The sequence below is a fragment of the Puma concolor genome, chromosome D2 (genome assembly GCF_028749965.1).
Source record: "Puma concolor isolate L17-30 chromosome D2, mPumCon1.1.hap2, whole genome shotgun sequence".
In the NCBI taxonomy this organism is placed as follows: Eukaryota; Metazoa; Chordata; class Mammalia; order Carnivora; family Felidae; genus Puma; species Puma concolor.
Window position 1 is genome coordinate 24914535 of NC_141677.1, and position 10022 is coordinate 24924556.

Genomic DNA, 10022 nt, shown 5'->3' on the forward strand with positions numbered 1-10022 from the left:
CACCAGGTCATAATGTTCTTGAAAAATAACGGTGACATTCTCCATGATCTCTGGGCAGGAGAAAACATAAATAAATCCCAGTGTCTCGATTCTGCTTAGGCTGGATCCTTGAAAAGTGAATTCCAGAGATGGCGTACATGGAGGGATAAGCACAAACCTTGGAACCATTTCAAAATTTAAGTAATGGAGAGCTTTAGATTGTAGGATTATTTTTTGTGGATTTAAGGTGGTGAATTTTTTTTTTCATTCTTTTCTGTCCATGTTCTGTATCAATAAAATGGACACATCTGAAAAGTTCATTTAAGAACGGGATCTTTAATCTGTAGCACTATGATGTGTTTACTCTGCATTTGTAGCCATTATTCTAAGATATTTCAAGCCGTTCCAAAAATGAGTTTTTCTCTTAGAGGAACCTCACATAGAGGCGGGCCTGGCTCTCCTACCCACACTGTAAGGGGACACTGGTAAAGTTTGTATATGTAAGGATAGGTGTGTGGGAGGGTGAAGGAGAGCTTTTGGTACCCATGATTGCTATCCCAGAATATCTGAAGTGCTGTCACATGCAAGAATGCTTCTTTTGTGTGGCTTTCAATCAGTGAAAGTTCTACAAAAGCAGACTTTTAAGTCATTGAACGAAAAATGTCTAAGTGCAACACAGAATAGGTCACCTTGTTGAAAAGTGAGCTCCCTGTCTCTGTGCCACTCTTTCCTTTGTGGTTGATGGGACTCTGCTTTGGGTAAGGAATTGTACTGGATTCTTAAAGAACATTGAGCCCTGGGATTCTATCATATGTATTGATACTACATTATTGTAAATGTTGGCTGCATCAAACTGAATGTTGATGTGATAAATTGATTTTGGAAATTTTACTTCATTGACTTGGACTTGGTGAAGTTTGCTGTGACATGTTTCCACAGTTAACCTCAGAAGATGCTTTTGAGGTAGGTAGGGATGAGATATCATTTTCTTCTCTTGGCATGTGCAGAAACAGCATCAGGGGACATGGGAGATGTACACTGGCGTTGTTACCTCAGTCAGGACCATGTGACTCTGGGGAAGCATCTCACTTCACTGAATGTGTTTTCAGGGTTTAAAGAGAAAGTATGCTTTTTTTGTTACAACACGGTTCCTGAATACAAGCCAACTACTTCATCTGATGTTAGTTGCGTCAATAGCAATTCTGTCCAAATTGGGGGGAATTGGCAATATTTGACTTAGTAAGAGATGACGTGTGACTCCAGTATCATACCTTTCTCAAGAATTTTTCAGGTGGTTTTGATGATACTTGACTTTTGCCTTTCTTTTGATAATACTTAAGAATGTGACTTCACCATATTTTACAATGAAGGTGGGGCTTAATAATTGTTGGGGAGAGTTGCCCATGGCCCAAGACCTCCTTCATGACTGAGCGAGAGTGGGATTCAGAATACCATCTTCCTGAATCTCAGCCAGTGCTCTTTTCGCCACATTGTGCCATCTCCTTGACAAGAGTCCCAGAACATGGCCCTAAATGTGTGCATTTGTTGATTGCACGATGGTTACCAGTGTCCTAAAATTCAGTTTAATATTTATTGTTAATGATTGCACCTATTTAATGCAAGTTGTTGTGAGGGGATATAAATATCACCACTTGGCAATCTGTAGATACTCTCCTTATAATAGAGCCACCCTAGGTTGGCAAGGAATTCCTGAGTTTCAGATCTTTCAGAATTTAGGGCACACGTTTTTAGACACTTCGAACTTGCAGTTTGCAAACTGATGAGAGGGACACTGCATTTACCTCACTGGATGTATAGAGAAACAACTGGTTATATATCTCAATCCCTGGTCTTTGTTCAAGGCAAGGTGTTCATTTCCCTCATTGTCAAGAATGCACCCTTTTAATTTCATCCCTATTTAAGTCTACCTGTAACTTGACAGCATAGTTGAAATTTCTTATATAATCCTAAACACAGGGCTGGTGGAGGGAACTAGGATTCTTATTGGGTGAGGGGTAACCTATCATAAACACAGAGGTTTGAGGTGACGGGGTGGGTAAGAGCAAATGAGTAGGGATGCAGTGACCAGGATGCAGAACAAAGCCCAGAGCTTGCCTTCATGCCCTGGCTCTGGCCTCCCTCTCCTATTTCCTCTAGCCCTGCAGTGCTGACTTGCCCCATGCCAGCCACTGACTCCCTTTCAGAGCCTCTTGACAACCTGCTGTCCCCCTACACAGCAGTTATATCCCATTATGCCCTCTGCCTGGAATGCCCTTTTTCTTCTCCACCTGGTTAATTTCTACTTAGCTTTCAGATTGCAGGTCAACTGTCACTGCCCCAAGGCAGCCTCATAACTTTTACAACACCATGTACTTTTGCCCTGTAGGACTAATCCCAGATGCCCCTTTAGACCTAATGGAATGATTCCTTGACTCGCATCTGCTGACTCCACTAGTCTGTCATTCCATGAACAAGAGGCCATGTCTACATCTTTTATCCCCAGTATGTCCCCAGTGCCAGGTGCAGTACCTGGCACAGAGTGAGTCTTCAGTGAGTGAGTATTTGCAGAGTGTGTGAACATTAGTACCCTCAGATATGTTTTTTTTTTTAAAGCAAAGAAGAGTGAGAAGGTACATTTTCTCTTAGCTGGGAAGGATCAAAGAGGAAGTGGCATTTAGAGGATGAGTACCATTGGGGGCAGCAGAAGAGAGAAGAGCATTTTAGAAGTGTGAGACCAGTGAGCCCTGGGAAACAATGTTATTTCACCTTCTGTGGCCATGTTTGCCTGGCAAAATCACTTGAATTTATTTTTTTAAAATTTTTTTTTTCCAACGTTTATTCATTTTTGGGACAGAGAGAGACAGAGCATGAACGGGGGAGGGGCAGAGAGAGAGGGAGACACAGAATCGGAAACAGGCTCCAGGCTCTGAGCCATCAGCCCAGAGCCCGACGCGGGGCTCGAACTCACGGACCGCGAGATCGTGACCTGGATGAAGTCGGACGCTTAACCGACTGCGCCACCCAGGCGCCCCTGAATTTATACACATACAACAATCCATCCATCCATGCATCCAACCAGCCACTCACCACTATTCACGGGGGACTGTGAATAAGCCAATCACTGTAGTAGGTATGAGAGATATAGGTTGCCTCCTGACCACATATATTTGAGGTAGCTGGTGAAGTGTTCTGAACTCAATCAGTCACTGTGGCCTCTGGAATGGTGTCTACATTACCCTGACTGGTCTTAGGGCTTTGTAGTCTTCCAGGACCACAGTACATAAACAGAATCCCAGACCCAGTCAGTCTCTGTCCTGTGACACTGTTTATCTTCTTCATGACATCGATTGCTATCTGAAATTATTTGTTTAATTATTTATTGTCTGTCCCCGACTCCTGCCTCATGGAAGGGCTTTGCCTGTCTGTTTCACTGAATACTGCCAAAATCCTGATTGATGATTTGTTCAATGAACAAATAAATTGATTCTAGAGAGAATCCTTCTCAGGAGATCTGATTTGGAGCAGGGCTAAGTAATATATCTCTCCCTGTTGACTGGGAGGTTACAAAAGAAGAAAAAAGACTTGGGGGAATCCCTCCAGCATGTAGAATAGAGGGAGGAATCTTTGGGGTCCCACATGTGGTCTGAATGTTCTTTCTTAGATGTCAGTAGTTCATCGCTAATGTTGTTCCTCGCTGGATAGCCTAGGCTTCTGCAAGACGGAAACCGGGCTCACAGCTAGGCCTGTGTCCCCAGATGGTAACAAACTCTTCTGAGATTACTCCACAGCAGTGATTCCTAAACATTGGTGGGAATCATAATCAATTGGGGAATTTGGTAAAGACACAAAGTGGTCTAGGACCTATCCTGCTTAAGCAAGCCCTGGCATCTGTGTTCTCTATCAGCTCTCTAACTAATTCTAATACACACCAAAGTTTGAAAACTAGTGCTCTGTATGGCTGCATTTCCCAACGTTTGTTCCAGGAATACTAATTTCTCAGAATGTTAATAGTTAAATAAATAAATAATCAGGTTAAACGTGTTACCCTACTGCAGATGGTTCAGAATCATTAAAATGCAAATGTGCATTGTGAATCTCCTAGAGGGGGAAAAAGTATACAAATGCTTCTCAAACTTATCAGACCATGGAACTGTTTAGTTCTAGGGAACATGCATTAACATCTTTTGCGACTGCAAAAATAATGAGTGCTCAGAATATACTTTATTTATTTTATTTTATTATTATTTTTTAATATGAAATTTATTGTCAAATTGGTTTCCATACAACACAACTTCAACAGGTACTCTCAATGCCCATCACCCACCTTCCTCTCCCTCCCACCCCCCCCATCAACCCTCAGTTTATTCTCAGTTTTTAAGAGTCTCTTATGGTTTGGCTCTCTCCCTCTCTAACTTTTTTTTTCCTTCCCCTCCCCCATGGTCTTTTAAGTTTCTCAGGATCCACATAAGAGTGAAAACATATGGTATCTGTCTTTCTCTGTATGACTTATTTCACTTATCATAACACTCTCCAGTTCTATCCACGTTGCTACAGAAGGCCATATTTTTTCTTTCTCATTGCCACATAGTATTCCATTGTGTATATGAATCACAATTTCTTTATCCATTCATCAGTTGATGGACATTTAGTCTCTTTCCATAATTTGGCTATTGTTGAAAGTGCTGCTATAAACATTGGAGTACAAGTGCCCCCATGCATCAGCACTCCTGTATCCCTTGGGTAAATTCCTAGCAGTGCTATTGCTGGGTCTTAGGGTAGATCTATTTTTAATTTTTTGAGGAACCTCCACACTGTTTTCCAGAGCGGCTGCACCAGTTTGCATTCCCACCAACAGTGCAAGAGGGTTCCCGTTTCTCCACATCCTTGCCAGCATCTATAGTCTCCTGATTTGTTCATTTTAGCCACTCTGACTGGCGTGAGGTTGTATCTGAGTGTGGTTTTGATTTTATTTCCCTGATGAAGAGCGATGTTGAGCATCTTCTCATGTGCCTGTTGGCCATCTGGATGTATTCTTTAGAGAAGTGTTTATTCATGTCTTTTTCCCATTTCTTCACTGGATTATTTGTTTCTTGGGTGTGGAGTTTGGTGAGTTCTTTATAGATTTTGGATACTAGCCCTTTGTCCGATATGTCATTTGCAAATATCTTTTCCCATTCCGTTGATTGCCTTTTAGTCTTGTTGATTGTTTCCTTTGCAGTGCAGAAGTTTTTTATCTTCATGAGGTCCCAATAGTTCATTTTTGCTTTTAATTACCTTGCCTTTGGGGATGTGTCAAGTAAGAAATTTCTGCAGCTGAGGTCAGAGAGGTTTTTTCCTGATTTCTTCTCTAGGGTTTTGATGGTTTCCGCTCTCACATTCAGGTCCTTTATCCATTTTGAGTTTATTTTTGTGAATGGTGTGAGAAAGTGGTCTAGTTTCAACCTTCTGCATGTTGCTGTCCAGTTCTCCCAGCACCATTTGTTAAAGAGACTGTCCTTTTTCCATTGGATATTCTTTCCTGCTTTGTCAGAGATTAGTTGGCCATACTTTTGTGGGTCCAATTCTGGAGTCTCTATTCTATTCCATTGGTCTATGTGTCTGTTTTTATGCCAATACCATGCTGTCTTGATTACAGCTTTTATTAGAGGCTAAAGTCTGGGATTGTGATGCCTCCAACTTTGGTCTTCTTCTTCAATATTACTTTGGCTATTCGGGGTCTTTTGTGGTTCCATATAAATTTCAGGATTGTTTGTTCTAGCTTTGAGAAGAATGTTGGTACAATTTTGATTGGGATTGCATTAAATGTGTAGATTGCTTTGAGTAGTATTGACATTTTAACAATATTTATTCTTCCATTCTGTGAACACGGAATGTTTTTCCATTTCTTTATATCTTCTTCAATTTCCTTCATAAGCTTTCTATAGTTTTCAGCATATAGATCTTTTACATCTTTGGTTAGGTTTATTCCTAGGTATTTTATGCTTCTTGGTTTTATTGTGAATGGGATCAGTTTCTTTATTTGTCTTTCTGTTACTTCATTATTAGTGTATAAGATGTAACTGATTTCTGTACAGTAATTTTGTATCCTGAGACTTTGTTGAATTCATGTATCAGTTCTAGCAGACTTTTGGTGGAGTCTATCGAGTTTTCCATGTATAATATTATGTCATATGCAAAAAGTGAAAGCTTGACTTCATCTTTGCCAATTTTGATGCCCAGAATATACTTTAGTAAACACTTCAAAAGTACAATCACTGGGCAACCCCCCTGTCTCTTTAGGAGAATTTCAAACCCTCTATCTTAAGACAGCTCGCAATTAACAGCTGGGGTGGCCAATTTTTAGGTTATTTTGAATTTATCTAAAACCTTGCTTCTTGAAATCATCTGTGGACCAGCAGTCTCCAGCATCACTTAGGAATTTGTTAGAAATGCAGAATCCCAGGTCCCTCCCCAGAGTTATTGAATTGGAGTCTGAATTTTAACACAATTCCTAGATGATTCATTTGCACGCATATAGAGAAGTGGTTCTTCATCAGGGGTATATAAATACATGGGGATCCATTTAATATCCGATTACTGGCCCTCTTCTCACCATGTCTTATCAGAATTTCTGATTTACTCTTGTATAAAGAGAGAAGGGGGGAAAGTGCCCAGCTAACAGTCATATGCTCTAGATATTCCCTTCTTTGGCTCAGGTTTTCCAAGGCTGGACTCCTGGCTGAAAGAGTCAGGAATAGTAGTCCTAGATGTTTAGGATATCCAGCAAAAAGCAAACACTTCCTGAAACTTACAGTGTTTCTCAGAAAATAAATTACATGACTTACTTTATTGGATATAATAGAGAAAACACTGGTTGTGATTCAGAGTAATTAGTGCAAAAGTTGCTTGGGATTTTATCATTGTTTATAGGCTTCTTGACACAAGTGAAACTCAAGGTTATCCAGTCCTATTCTCCACCTCCATCTCTGAAGTAGCCTGCCAGGTGTACCATTCACTGGGTCATCCAGGTAATCCATCCTCTTTTTTCCAGACTTTCCCCAGTTTCTGGCCTTCACTGTGTACCTGGATTCTCTCCCTTGCCTTGCCTTTTGGTTTACAGCAGTTTTATCATAATGTGCCTCAGTATGGTTTTCTTTATGTTGCTCATGGTTTATTCTTGAATCTGTGCTAGATATTCATGAATTTGTGCGTTGATATCATTTTTCAAATTGGGAATATTCTTGGGTATTATATCTTCAAATATTATTTCTGCGTCATTTTCCTCTGTCATTCTAGGGATCCATATTATACATATTATACCTTTTCACAGTGTCCCACATATCTCTTGTGCTTTTTCTATTACTTTTCATATCTATTTTCTCTGTGATACAGTTTGGATATTTTCTATTGGTCATTCTTCCAGTTCATTAATTTGTCTTCTGTGTCTAATCTCTACTAAATGCATAATATCACATATATTTTAAAATTCTGATATTTTCATTAGATTCTTTTTTTTTGAGATTAAAATTGTCTGAAAAATTCCCCATTTTTAAATGTTATTTTCTCTAAATTCTTGAACATATTAATTACAGTTTTTTGTTTTTTTTTAGAGAAATACAGAGAGAGAGCATGAGTGGGGAGGGGCAGAGAAGGGGAGAGAGAATCTCAAGCAGGCTCCACATTCAGCATAGAGCCTGACATGGGGCTTGATCTCACAGCCCTAAGACCATGACTTACAATCAAGAGTCAGATGCTTAACCGACTGAGCCACCCTGGAGCCCCTAATTATAGTTATTTCAAAGTCCTTGTCTACTAACTGCAATATCTATGTCACCTGTGGTTCTATTTTTATTGAATGCTTTTTCTGGTGGTTTTCATAATATGGCCCTGACTCACAGCATGTCTAGAATTTTTTTTTATTGAATGATGGTCATTGTATATAATAATTATATACACTTCCAAATATCTTTTTCTTCCTTCACAGTGGGTTCATCTTAGGCAAATGAAATTGGGACTGATTATCTTAAGCCAGCCAGAGATTGAACTCAGTTGAGATACACTTTTAGTTTTGGCAAGGTTTAGTATACCTCTGATTTGTTACTGAGCTGTTGTCCGTCAAGGTTTTCAACTGAATGCTTGGTGATGTGTTCACTGGCCTCCCTATTCCTAGCAGGATCTAATCTTTGTCTCTTCAGCATTATGAAACAACAGAAAACTTCCCTCTGATTTTCGGAGATTTTGGTTTACCTTCCAAGTCCTGAAGTCTACTCTTTGTTTTCCCAGCAGAAAAAGTCCATGGGGGAAAAATGTTACTTTGTGTTTCAGAGGTTTTATGTTTAGAGTTTCAATCACCTGCCCTTATAGCCTCAGAAATTAGCAAATGTCTTGAGGGATTGTGTGTTTGAGGTCCCTCAAGCCTTTAATTACATCTCCATAGCCCCCCAAGACCATGAAAATCTCTGCTGGTTTTTCTTTCCCACAGCTATCTGGGAAAATCTCAGACTGCCAATCTCTTAGAATCTGCATATATCCCAAAGGAAAAAGTGACTGAGGGTTGCCAGAGAGCTGAAGTTCTCTCCTCTTGAGAAATTTAGCCATTCTTCCTCTTTAATTCAGCAACCGTCTGATGTTTTTAAACAAGTGAATCTATATGTTACATAGTACTTGTAGCTGTTCTTGAAGGAAGCATGGGTTAGCCGCATTCCACCCAGAATCGAATGTTCTCATCTTGCCTTTTGGATTGACATTTTGATCACGTGGTTTCTCTGGTTTTTCATTTTGGCTTCATTCTGGTTTCTGTTTCTTGGATTACCCTCAGCTCTGGGAAGTGCAAATCTGTCATCCCTCCCCAGCACAGGTCTCCAGCACAGATCAAGTATCTTAGGCTTCCACCTGATTAAATGGAATATTACCAAAAAAAAATAATAAACTATTATGAAACTATAACAGTGTAAGCTGAATGCAGAGTGAGCCAAATGCAAGAAATAACTCTTGGTGAAAGAATGATTATTTGTACTCCAGTACTGTTCTCCTAACAAAAGAAGGGAAAATGTTTTTTCTAGGTATTCATTCTCTGGAGAATTATTTTTATCTGAAATATTCCCATGTTTTCCTAATAGTGAATCTAAAAAACACAAGTCTGATATCTTGAAGAGAGAGCCTGTTACTTCCAATTTCTTGATGATAAAAAATAGAAAATATAATGGATTAAAGATTTTTGAAAAGCTATATATCCTGAAATATTAAGTGACAATTTACAGCTCAAAATAAACTTTTTCTATTCACATATAAATATTATGTGAGAGAGGGAAAGAGAGTGAGAAAAGGAAATTGAGCAGATATGTAATCATTTACCACGAGGTTATTACTGTGATTTGATGTGCTTCTCCAAACAATTATAAAAACCCTCGAAGGCAAGGCCCCTCTGTAGCTCGGTAACCCAGAGAATTTCAGAATTGAGATCTAATGGACCTGTTTTATTTACAAAAGAGTTATTGGAAATAATATTAAAGTATGTATTTCTTTCAAGAGAACCAACCACAAAAAATGTACTTTCTTTGTTTACCAAATGACCACTTACATTGTTCCCCCAAATTTCCAACATTGGTCATCAACTCCTTGAATCTACTTGAGCTAAACACACTTTCTCCTTATTTTGCGTCATTATAATGTTTATTTATACATTATCCAAATGCTGATTATTACTGGGCATCCTGTCTGAAGTGCTTAGAATGGGTGATTTTAGTACTTTGTGCCCTGGTAGTCATTTTTAAACATACCGGTAATGATTCCAGTCGATAAAACATTCAATAGTCTTTCATAAATAGAAACTGCCCTAAACATGAACAAAATGTCCATGCTCTTTTTGTTGTTGCTGTTTTGCTAATGTCATGTTTGAGTCAGCTAAACTTCTTTTCTACAGACTTTACTTTTGAAAGGTTGGCATGGAAAGTGAGAAAAATTGAAAATCAGCTCATAGTAATAAAAACCTTGGGACCTTTGCTAATAGTTGTCACATCTATTGTAGAGGAAGAAACAATATTTGTCCTCCTACTTTTCTAGGT